Raw genomic sequence first — 13,295 nt, forward strand, 5'->3', positions numbered from 1 at the left:
GTGAAAAACTGACTCTTTTCTCTTTATCAAACAGGAAAAACCACTCCCTACACACACAGGATGGATAGCGTTGCTGGCGAAAATCAGTGCACCGGCAGGGATTGCAATTTATAAATTAAAGCAATTAGAGACACCCCATCATTTGGGAGGATAGCACTAGATAACAGCATGATGGGTGTTGGATCCGATGATGCCGGGAGGATCATGTACAGTAGCAGGAAAATCCCGCACGATAGGGCCGCTTGTTATTGATTTTCCCTCCCGGATCACTTTCAGATCGCAGCAGTTGTAAGTGTAAACCGCAAGATGAGTGTGAACCGAACTGAACCGGGACACGGGCCGATTCTGTGTGCGATGGCCTCAAAATCTATTTCTCTTCTCGCTTCTGCAATTTTGCAGCACAAACACTTCCGGCCGGCCCCTGGAGCCGTGGAGATAGAGCTGCAAAAGGGTGCAAAACTAGTGCGAAAATAACATTGATCCTCGCTGGTGGAGTTTTGCAGAAATGCAAAACCAGGCAAATCGCGTCAAATGGGTGACATTTTTAAACTGTGACAGCGATAGGCGACACAATTGGCTGGATCCACTGAAGGGAACCGGGTCCCTTACTTGCCCGCTGGAGCTGAGGTTAGTGTCAATGTGTTTGCACCCCTAACTGCTTAATATGCTCATCAACGACAAGGAGGACGGCTGATGGAGCGGCGTGACTGTCGCTAAGCCGATGGATAATAACCGGACCTCGGTGGTTGATATCTGTAATGGGGCGGGAGCATCGTTTACACTCTCAATGAATGAGGGTGAAAATGGGTGGCAATTGTGTTTAATCGTTCGTGTTTTATGTTTTATGTGTCTTGTCGGTAGGAAGCATTAAATTACTAGCGTTAAGTAGTACAAGGAACATATTTATTTACTGCTTTCACAAATGATTCCCATTTTGTTTGAACAAGTTAAACTAATGAGCTTTACGTCCATATTTACAGCTAAGTGGATGCCTAAATGTGCAAATAATTTAATAACAATTATGGATTAAACCACCATGTGAAAGTCTGTCATAAAGTAAGCTGTATTACGCTTAAAGCTTGAAGTATTTATTGACAACCCTCTGGGCAAAATACCCACAGCAGGACATACCTTTTTGCTCATTTCGTTAGCGCACGCTGTGCGGAATTTGTAACTTAGTTCACTGACACCACCATCATTAGCGGAAATTTAACAAGAAAAAAAAAAACATCATTTTCCAACCATCAAAGCGTTACACAATCGAGCGTTCGTTCGAATAATAACACAGGCATGTCCTGCGTTCTAGGTCAACCAAAAAGAAGCAGTAAAGCAACAACAACAAAAATCCATCGCCCAAAGCAACCGTACCGAGTTGTACCGTTAATTTGACCGCCGCAACCAGCAGCGATGACAAAATACAGAACTTTAGCTAGTCAAAACAAGCAACCGCAACCGGGTAACGCCGTGCGGTAACGGTAGGAAACGGACCATGTTGCGGGCCGTATTTTTACAACATTGCAATTTCCTTTTGGGGAAGGTTTCCTACCATTTTTTTTTGTTACATTCGCGACCACACGTTGAACCGTCGCGATATCTGTCTGGGAAAATCTTCACCCGAATCCGTCATCGTTACCGTTCGCCGGGAGAAGGACACGGGGGAGCACAACTGGTCGGGGAATGCCTCCAGCTAGGATCAATAAATCAGTACCACTTTGAGCATTTTTACGTAACGTTTGCTAGTGGTCCGGTGCTGGCGTCAATCATCAACAGATAAGCAGTGACGCTTTTTGTTTTGTTCTCGTTTTGAAGCATGGGGAGAGAGGGTAAACATTTCGACACAAGAGAACACACCGTCCATCCACAAAACGGTCCCCTACAACGGTACACAGGTGATCGTGAATTATCGCTTGAAATGGTATTTAAATTGTTGTGCTATGCAGCTGTGTTATTTTGTTCTTTCTAAATTTGGGGTTCCATTAGGAACTGAACGTGTTGGCAAATTTAGACGTATCTCCCGCAGCGATACGTTCCGTTTAAATCCGTCGCTGGGCAGTTTTTGGATACAGCAATAGCGGGAGAACGGATGTTTGCATTCCCAGCTTTGCTCCTGTTGCGCATTGAGATCGCTAATGAGACCACAAAAGTAGCCCAAAGCATTATGAGGTTCGTTAAATCTAATCTTGACTGTTGCCAATCAATTAAGGCATTGATATTAAGGATGAAAAATGGGTTACGAAGTAATGTTAGTTTTGTATTCCCTGCATTGCCTAATTTCAGTCAACTTTTATAATTTCAATCGAAGTTTTCTTCTAGTTCGTACGATCATTTCGTTATTTCTTTAGGTAGGGAATGAAACTAGGATCAACGATCACCCCAAAAACCTTTTCATCATGCATTAAACGATACTTAAAATAAAATCAAACCGAAAAGAAAGCTAGAGAAACGAATATAAAAACAAAAGACATCAATGCTTCCAAAAGCGACGAACGTGTCATCCGTTGCATTCTAATTGTATTCTAGTTTCGATGTGAACCCACATTTCCGTACCAATCCTGCGCCCGTAATCGATGAAAACTAGTGATTCACAAAACAGGTATCCAATTCCCAGACGAAGCGTCCCAAATAGTGGACCGTTTATTTTTAATTTTTTTTTTCGGTTTATACGTACCACCCGACAGTAGTACTACACTCCACGTGGTGGTGAAGTGTTTCAAAATAATAGCTCCATTTTCGGCCAGGCGCCACGCCAATTTACGATCGTCAAATCGGTCATCGATTTCACTCGCGCGTCTATCCTTTCTTCTTTCCTCGCTCGCCTCTTTATGCTCCGCACCTCGTTTGACGGTAGGTGAAAAGCTCGATGATACCTCAATTCACCAAACGTCCCCCTTTGGACATTGCAGATTGGATCGTTTCAGCCTGTTTTTTTTTTATTTTGGTTTGTAAAATAACGGATCACTTCTTTTCGGTGGATTAGGGATGGGTGGATTAACAGGGTAGGAGCGGCACACCACAACATCATGGGGCCGTAAAATATGAGCCCAAGTAGGAAGGTAATGACTGTTTCATTGTAATTTAATTGACCGTAACACCCAGCGCCTGTGGCGATAAATAATTCAACCAAAGCGTAAGGAACACACACACACACACACACACATACACACACACACATGCGCGATCCTGCCATGATCGTGCAATCAAAGGGGTATCGGAATAGTTTACCCTTTTTTAACGATGGTGTTGCGGCTGGAGAGCTTTCCTTTTGCTTGCCATCGTGCGACTACCACCCCTTTTGGAGGTATGCCTCGGTACATTTGTGCACGAACGTGTGTGTGTGTGTTGGTATGCATGGTTAAATTAAATCCGTTTAAATACACGACACGAAACACGCAACGGTTGATGAAATGGTATGGTAAAATCCATCCACCAGCGCGATCAAACCAGCTGGTCCGTGGTGTGATAATGGTGCGGAGCCAAAGAACGGTCTCATGCACCTTCAATGGTGAAGGTGAGTGTGACCGGATGAGATTCGGTCGGTGTATAATCTAATCAATTGTTTAATTAGCATGAACCGGAGGTCGGAATTATATGTGGAATATCGATTACCGTTCCCGTCCGAACGGTCGATCTGCTAGTAAAATTAATAGATAGCAACTACCGTAAAGATTGGCATCGGAATCAAGGCTTGATCAAATAAATCCATCAACCGGCAATCGTTGTTTGGCATTTATTTAAATTGGTACCTCCTGCAAGGCATGAAGATCTTGAAATCTCTTGGGAACCAAAAAAGGAAACAATGAACTTAGCGAACGATTTCTGAGGCCAAAAACCCGAGCTATGGATATTTATGTCGCGTTAAATGTGCAAAACATTTCGCAAAACGGATAAAAAACCCGTGAACGCCGCCCAACCGTGCGCAGCACACGGCAACACAAACCCACGAGAAGTTATGTTGACAGTGCCAATAAAAGATCACCTAGTTTTGTGATTTACTTTTGCGATCTACCATGCTCGGCGTAACGCCGAAGCATTCCTGAGGATAGAGGTGATTTTTATTGTTGTGGTTCCGTTTTCACTCCTTTCTCATCTAGAGCGAACAGCTTGAGTGGCATAAAAACAAACACCGAAATAGAACACGGCTAAGCAAAGGAAATCTGAGCTTACCTACACCAAAGTGAGGACGCATAAAAAGGTGCCAAACCAGCTGCGGGATGACACAAATTATGAAATGACAAATAATTCACACCACCCCAAATCGTTTCTTCCTTTTTTTCCGTTTTCTTTGGACCGAAACTCACTTAAAAATGCGCAATGTATGCTTCCCAACATGGCAACCGTTTTGGGCGAGTAACTTTCTTGCTGGCTTACAAAATTTATGCTACAACTCGGTGCTACACATCCAGCAACAACGATTTGTGCGGTGATTCTACTCAGTTTTTTTTGGTTTTTTGTCTGCTTAAAACGAGGACCCATCAGATAAGCAAAAGCTGCGTGGTCGCGCGGAACAATTCTATGCAAATAGGGGTTTTATTCACCCCCGAGGCGCACTCTAGGTGTCCTGGGTGGTTTGCTCGATTTGGAGCGCACCGCCGTACGCACGCATTATTTATCGCGTCCATGCGCCACACGGTGATGATTTATTTTTGATCTTGAACTTCTCCACATATATAGCGCTGTAAGGGTGTGCAAAAGGACAAAAGAAATCCATCCCAATAAAAACACCATCGTTACCTCACAATGGTAGTAGAAAAATGCCTTATACAGTGTGGAGCCTTTCACCCATGATTGAAAGATTGTTTTGATTTTTGGGGAGGTGCATAATAAAACAAAATTGGGCCATTGAGAAGCTTAACACCCTCACTGCTCCGATCGATGCGTAGAATTAACGGGAGGGTGTATTTTGAAGGCTAAGCATCGACCACCTACAGGACACCTAGGCGTCCACAGCAAGTGGGGTCGTTCTCATTTAAAGTCTCACTGGGGGCCGCGCTCTCCCAGTGAGACTTTAAATTGCCATTGTAGAAGCACATTAGGATAGACTTTCATACGTTCATTCATGCACTACAGCCAGGGGTGCACCTATTTTAATGTCAAACTATTGGACAGGTAGGGAGAATCTCGAGCTGTGAGTAATGCGTGCCAATTAGATGCGACGGCTACACCGGGAGCGTCCCATTGTCGGTGAAGGTGGTGTAAAATAGTAGGTGATCCAGTCCGCCTCGTGATGCTTACCTAGAACAGGAGGAAATCGGAATGGAAAGGAGAACATTAGTTGCATGATCGATTGTAGCTTGTATGGGTGGGTGTAAGCGGCTATGTATGTAGGCTATTTCTGTGTGTATGTGTGGAGATCACAATTTGAATAAAGTTTTTCTTCACTCCCGTACCCGTCATTTGTTTGCCCACCACGAACGCGTGCATTCATAGTGTGGCAGAAAGCAATCTAAAGCAAAGTTCATTTAATCGAGCAAATCATGCATGATTTATTGTGCGTGTGGTGAGAGAGATACGAGCGGGAACCGAGGGAGATCAATGTGACTGTTGCAGCGGCAAGGTTAATAGATTTGGAATCCACTAGGAAGCCAAGCTTTTGGGGGTGACTTTATGCTAAAAGAAGTAAAGAAGGAAATTAATCATCTCGTTCCTGTCGTCCGTCATTGACCACCGGCTAAGGGTCACGTGGGTAGGGAGTAATGATCTTTTCTCACATAATTTTTCAATAGAAAAAAGTGTCCCAAGGTAACGATGTGAAATTGAATGTGCTGTGTTCTCGTGGTTGGTATGGAAGAAGGTCAATGCTGCTAATGAAATCAATCTTGATGACACACAATCGAACAGAGTATTCATTAAAAATCACTTAAGCGATTGTGCTTATAAAAAAAGCATTGATTGAATTGAAGTGCTTGTGTAGAACGGTTGGGTAGGATTGTGTAACGTTTGAAGATCACCAAATTGAAACTGAATATCTATATTACTGTCTTTTAATATGGTAAGGAAATAAGTTTTTCACAAGCAAAATTCACAGGTAGAATTAAACCATGTTGGTATTCTAATTACACATTAGAGTCCATCAATCGGGACGGCCCGGTGGTGTAAGCGACAACGGCGCCGTTCTTCACACGGCACGACCGGGGTTAAAATCCCATCCGGACCGTCCCCGACTAACCAACTACGTGATATAGGCAGTGCAGAAAGCCAAGAAGAAGTCCATCAATGAATAATGAATGGATTATTGGGGTCTATGTTTAGGCCATAGGCCCATGAGATAATCGAATCTCATGGCCTGATCGAATCTCATGGGCTTTTTGATCTTTTGAAGATTCTTTATATTCCAATTAAAGCAAATATTATATATATTGTAATCAAATAAAGCAATCATTTACATGTTTAATCGTATGTTTTTTGTTTTTTTAGTCTACATAGTTTTGAATTTATCTTCAAAAAAACACTGCGTTCGACGATAGATAGTTTTGATCATACTGTTTGAAGAGTTAACATCTTATTTATTTATTTATTTTAATATCTACATCTATTCGACTCTACTTATTCTATTGTTGCCTCATTTCTGATAATCATAACTGTATCAAGTACAGATAGTATCAAGTATCAAGTAAAAAGAATTAATACTTCTGAAGGTCACTATACAAAACACAGAGAAAACAAAGGAAAGTCAAGACATCCAAGTAGAATAATTGAAACTTCACCAATATAATAGCAATTATTATAAACTTTAAATTAGTTTATTTAATTGAGACTTCAATAGTCTCATTTATTTCTTACTCCTAGACTCGCCACCATCTAATCGCTTCTTAAGCTATATTTTCCTCCATGTCATAAGAATAAAAGTGTTCCGATGCGGGAGTGTCGCAAAGTGGCAAAAGCTCTGCTATAACTAAAACCGCCAAAGTCCAAGTGCACCACGTTACTGACAGCAGGACAACGAAGTGTCATAAACCGATTGTTTGCCAGTCACCAAAATGGGACAAAAATGGTGAGGTGGTGGTAAAAAACACCCTCAAACATGGTTTAAGAAATAATAGCACTGTCCGTGGCAGTAAGCCCGCCCGCCACTAGAACAACCAACAAAGTGTACTGTCAAACTGTACCTTAAGGGAAAAGGAGAGCAGAGAGAAAGAGTGACACGAGGGTGGCATGTCTACACGGGGACAGCATAAATTATGATCATTTATTAAATAAGCTCAAACTTAAGCTCCGACACGCTTCTTACGATGCCGACCCGAAGGGAGTTTGTTGACGGTCCAGCAAACGGTTACCTCTCGGTTCGGTTGTTTCTCAGTCCCAGCTGTCAATCGTCACTCTTGCGATTGCAGAAAAAGAAACAAAAAAACACCTTTAAGACAAAATTGCATTATAAGCAATAACGCTGCCGAACAACAACTGGAAAAGAGACAAAACAATAGTGATAAAGTTGTCGTGCTTGAAGGTGTTGAGAAAAAATGCAAACACACACACGCCACATTCCGGTCAGCTGCAATTGCACAACCATAACAATAACATCAAACTTTGTCCACTGTTTGAAGTGAAGGAACGGGGGAGGGGAGATCCCAGAGTTGAACTGCGAATAAAAAAAGATTGTCGCATTGTCAAATACACTAAAGCCGCAACAGCATAAAGCATACATAATTTGGTGCTGTACTTTAACGCCGGCCTCTACAACGGCCAGCATGTTATTAAACGACCGAACGGATTTGGCAAACTGATGTTTTTTTTTCGGTGAAGGCCACCTCAAAGCTTTTGTTTCTTTAGCAGAGTGTCTGTTTCGGTCGTTTCTCTTTATCAAGCTTTTATCGCGTATTGTTATTAAAATTAAATCATGAGTTTTAATACTTAATTGAAACTGGTGGTGCTTTAAGTAAGTTTAAATCATAATATTACTTAATCATACCATTAACCGCTGCGACTGCTAGTTTAAATCGCATTAAAACTGGACCTCTATAATCGCAATCATGATAACGCTCTCGCAACACCGAATGCATCGCACAGAAACCTTTATTATAGCTGCTTCCATTTATTATGACACCATTCGCGAACAGTACCACAAAATTGAGTCATTCGTTGGTCGATCTTTCTGTCAACCTTCTCTCTTCGTGTCGTAGGAACTCGTCGTGACATGGGGGTCTACCCCGGTACACTTATCCAGACACTTCCTAATGGAAGGGACCCTAGCCTATCCCATAATTAGCATGTTATAATTCGATTATATTGTTACAGCCCGATTTCCGCCCTGTTTCGCGTGCACTTTAGATTTAGAAGTGATCAGGATTTGATAGTTCCCTAGGAGAGTGCATGATTTAACATAGGCATACAAACACAGCTGTTGCTGGTTGCTTCATCTCTCAATTGGTTCCTTCGCGTGTTGGCGAGGGCGTTTGCTGAACGACCAGCCAGCAGTTCGGTTTCGAATAGTTTAATGCGATTTCGTAATTCTTTGCTCTGTGGCCGTTGTCGTTGGCGCTAGAAGAATAACAGACACGGTGGACAGCGTAGTGTTTGCTTCCAGTCATGCGTCACAATAGTTGGGGAACAAGCGACATAACGTTTTTATTTAACATCTTGCTTCTTGGAATCGAAAATCAATGCCTTTTGTTTCATGGTTCACCCCACTCAAAGGCAAAGAAAGCATATTCGCTTTCTTATGCTATGTGTTCACACATAACGAGCGTTTCATTTTCTGCTGGACGCGTGCCGAAAACTATAAAAACACATCACCAGACACTTACACAGAAAGGGTAGAAAAAAAAAACGGATTTGAAATCTACACTGGTGCTCCGTGGACGGGACGAAGTTAAACGATGGAATTTTAATTGGCATTCAACAACATCGTCGGGTTGCTACTACAACCAAAACCACCCCTCGACCATTCCACGCTTGTGCTAAGCACATTTCGCACCACATAATTTCCCATACACGACTCCATATGCTTAAAAGTGTGCCGGCAATGCTGGTACCAAGGGGCATGTGTCGACTTTCGTCAAAACATCAACTCGTGTGTACACCGCCATTGGACTAGGTCATTTGCAGTGTGTTCTGGCCCGATCCAAAACGATCGAATGCAGCGGAGAGAAATGAGTTTGTTTCCCACTCTTACACGTACCGTGAGCCACAGCACACGTCACAGAAAACTACAAAACATACCGCGAAACGTGTTCCGATCTAAACCTAGCTCGCTTTTCCTTGCTGTCGGCGTTTCGCTTCCCTTTGGTTCGGGTTATGCAATTGTTTATGTGCGAGCGAACCGAGACCAATTTTGGTAAAACATGCTTTTCGGACACACGGGACACGGCAGTGCAATGCAATTTACATTCCCGACGCGGTAAAACAGACAGGGCATGTAGAGAAAGGACTTAATTTTTTGCGCTGCCAGTGGAAAACAATCACTTCATTCACCGGTTGGTGACAGCTTTCGCTACGAGGGGTGAATTAGGAGAAAGAGCAGTGTTTTGACAGAGGCGTACTTCTCTGGGTCAAACGAAACATTGCAAGTGATATAATTTAAATAAGTTCCGTGGAAAAAAAGATTTCAACGCATATGCAAACAATTCTAATCCTCCAAGATTGGAGCTGGCTGCGGTTTCTGGTTACATCGCATAAGATCGCTGTTGTGTAACAACTCACCACTCTAACACAGTGACCTAACAGAATAATTTAATACAAATAACCCAAACACTCGGCTTCAACTGCACGCCTCGCAAGAGGCAAGATGCCGGACAGGTTGTTAGTGTACAGCCCCACCAACCACCAGTAACACACTCCAAAGAAAGAAAAACAATAGCTACAACATCGAGTACCCGCTGGTGAGGCGGGTTTTCCTTGAGCAGAAAAAAAATGGGCACAAATTTAATCAATTTCCGAAATTAATCGACATTAAAGCTGCGCGGGAACGAAAACACAACCATCAAATGCCACTATCACACCAGAAGGAAAGAAATGCACAAACTAGCAAAAAAAAAAAACGTGAAGAAACTTACCCTCCCCAGCGATGTTTGAGTGAAACAACACGAGAAAACACACAACAACACAAATAAAAACAAAAAAAACAACATGATGGGAAGGTGCGCGCAGTGGAACAAAACTAACAAAAAACGACACTAGAAACAACACCGACACAAACAAAACAAACAAACAACAAACGGCACAAGAAATAATTAAATTACATAACCCCGTGATGATGATACGCCGACGGTGTACACACACACACACACACACACACACCTCCGGTGCCATCCGCCGTTGGACTTACGATGGCCTTTTTCCCTCGATTCGGATGGTATATCCGATCGCGATCGTTAAGTCACGCCGACCTCGCTGTTGGTTACTGAGGCTATTTCGGTTTCTTCGTTAGCAGCATGCAAAAACAGTTTTCCCGAATGTCTCTGGCTGTGGTTTTGTGGATGATCTTGGTTCAATTTCGTGATCGATGTTTCGGTAATTCTGCTTTTTGTGGGCGACGGTCATATTATCGCTTTAGGTGACTTTAGAGTCTTCATGCAGAAATTAAATTCAAAATTAGAATAAGGTCGATGGATAAGAACATGGAGGTATTTTTTTTAAATTCTGTAGCTAGCAATAAGTATTTACGATTCTAAGATGTACAGCAAAACGAAAACGAATTATTATTTCAGTATTCTTAAGAAAAAAGTCTGTCAAACTTCAATTTTAAGAAAGTTAACATCGAGAATCTATCTCCACGTCGGCCATTATTCGTCAAACCATCATCGATCAGAAAACACTTCTTTCACTCTCAATCCCCAATCTCCCCACTAAAAACGTCTTCACACTGAATGTCAATGTGCCGCTTTCAATGCTCATTAGGGGACGTGTTGTTCGTTTCGCAATTTCCAGCACATTCTGAGCAGCAGATGCGAACAACAGCAGACAACAAAAAAAAAAAAAAAGAAAATTGGATGAACCAAACCCTTAAAATTCTCCCGCCATTCCCCCATTCGAAACGTGCCCTTAATCGTATCCCCGGTACGACAGTGGAACTTATTGTCATTCGCATGTGCAAACCAAAGAATAGTGTGCTCGGGTGTTCGGAAGTGCAGCACGAAAAGAGACACAGAATGGGCCTCAATAGGAGGAAGGAAGGTAGAATGGGGGTGCACTAAGCGGCGCACAGATGCATTATTGGAACGTCGCACTATCGCGGGTACGACACGCAGATGTATCGTGGAGACACACACACACACACACACACACAAGCCGGTCGAATGCTTGGTGGACTTTAATGTCTTATTGTTCGCCTGAGCGCGACATACCAATTTGCAGGGACATGGCTCATACACTCTTCCCAGTCAAGGTGGTGGTGATGGTGCACCATTCGTCCGGTTCCCGTATTACACCCGGTGATCCCACAGCGTCCCTTATCCACAGCACAACCGTGATCAACATGATTTTTTAGCCGCTAAAAGAGACAGCTTTTGGGGCCGGTCGTTAGGGCCTGTGCCTGACAATGCGTTTACGCTTATGCTACTTTTGGTGTGACTGTCTGTTTGTGTGTGTTTGCTAGCTTGTGGTAGAAAATATTGCGAAAAGAATGCATCGTAATCTAGGCTTAGTTTCGTCTTTAGCGATGCCAATTTAGCCAACCATAGCGCACAACGGGCACGATCGTGTCTTCCCACGCACTGGATCGGCTTCCTTTAACTGATCACCATTTGAATTGGGGCTGAGAATAACAACAACAATAATATGCAGACACATGCAATATACAGAAGAAGAACAGTGTAGTTGTAGAAGAAATAGTGAAAAATTGATCATTATTTTTGACGGCATCATTCTGTTTCAATGACGGTTCTTTCTGAGCCCATAAATAGTCATCTTGATAGTTTTTAAGCATTTTCTTTTAGAAGAATTCATCAGGTTACAATTTGGAAGGAAGGAAGAGTTTCTTTGCAAATGCTTCATTTATTTAAAAATGACAGCATCATCAAGCAAACCTCATCATGCCGACAAGAACAGACCGCAAGCTTCATTAGCATCTCAATAAGTAGCAGCATGAGGAATGGCTGCCCCGTACGTCTGTTGTCCCTGCGTTCGAAAATTAGCAATGAAAGGAAACTCCTGCAAGCGACATTTACAATAGAAGCTCCAGTACCTATGCTACAAATCGTTCAAGTTAAAACATATATTATCATCTGCGCGTTAGGAATGTGGGCTCGATGCTGAGGAAAGAATGCTAAACCAAACTACCAAGCCGAATGGTACGAATGAAGTAATCAGCAGGAAAGATAAACGGTGCCTTGTGATGGAAATTTGCTTCCCAAACGTACGTCTCGTCCAGGTTCTGGCCATCCATTGTGATCGAGAGGATCGGGATGTGGTGGCTTTTGTTGCATAAATCTACGCATCCTCTCACACCGTGGTAGAACGTGTCCAACCATATCGAAATGCAAACCAGAGTTAAATCTTGCTCCGCTGACTGTATCCCGCAGGCTGCAGAAGTCGTCCGCAGCTCACAATAGAAATGGTCTGCGGTCCATAAAGTCCATAATATTCTCGGCACAACATTGTAACCGTTTTGCTGGCAGTTTGTAGCTGGAACCCACTTCGGTACAGTTGTATGTCCAACTTTGGATCTCCGTTTTTGCATAAAGCGACGCGTGGTTTCCCTTTTCCGAGCGGTACAGCATTACCGCTTGCCAGTGTCGTATTTGGTGTCCCGGGAGCGGCAGTAGTAGCGAAAGATGGCTTCCAGATTGTTCGGCACTAAACACACGTACGTAGCGCGCAGCCTTTATCATCAGGATCAACTTTTTTCACTCCCGTAGCAAGCTAGAATGGTTTGGTAGCATCCTCCGGGGCTTGGTTTGATCGAAATCCATTCCTCAATCACTACTGCCAAGATGGATGGGACGAGTCCGCAGACAATGTTTCGCTGCACTGATTGCACTGGCTCCATAATGTAGTAGACAGGGCACACATAAAGGCACACACACACACACATACATACACACACTTACAAGGAGCGAAGGGTAAGCACACGGATCCAATCGAGCGTAATTTGTTGTACATTGCACAAATCTCCACCCGCTCGTCGCGCCGTACGCCGCCACGTGCAAGATCGAAATGGTCAGAATAATGGAGTTTTCTGTTACGGCACGCCCCACCTAACCCAGCACGCAACGCACTGATGATTTCCTTTGGCATGCAGATGTTCGAGATGCTGCACGCTCCTTACCGGGCTGGTGTTTACCTTAATCACTCCTGCCGTACTGCCAATACCGGACCAAAAACCCCCGGACCGATGTGATCAATGCGCTGAAACCGATACC

General features: G+C 43.2%; 2 protein-coding genes across 4 annotated transcripts in view; both read right to left on the reverse strand.

The window, feature by feature from the left end:
- The window catches only part of LOC126565618 (profilin), a 460,520-nt gene that overhangs the window by 104,331 nt on the left and 342,894 nt on the right, over window positions 1-13,295 (reverse strand). The window lies entirely within an intron of this gene.
- Window positions 1-13,295, reverse strand: part of LOC126563739 (protein outspread) — a 197,440-nt gene that overhangs the window by 102,490 nt on the left and 81,655 nt on the right. The gene's annotated exons all lie outside the window — the stretch shown is intronic.

The sequence above is a fragment of the Anopheles maculipalpis genome, chromosome 3RL, assembly GCF_943734695.1.
Source record: "Anopheles maculipalpis chromosome 3RL, idAnoMacuDA_375_x, whole genome shotgun sequence".
Classification (NCBI taxonomy): domain Eukaryota; kingdom Metazoa; phylum Arthropoda; class Insecta; order Diptera; family Culicidae; genus Anopheles; species Anopheles maculipalpis.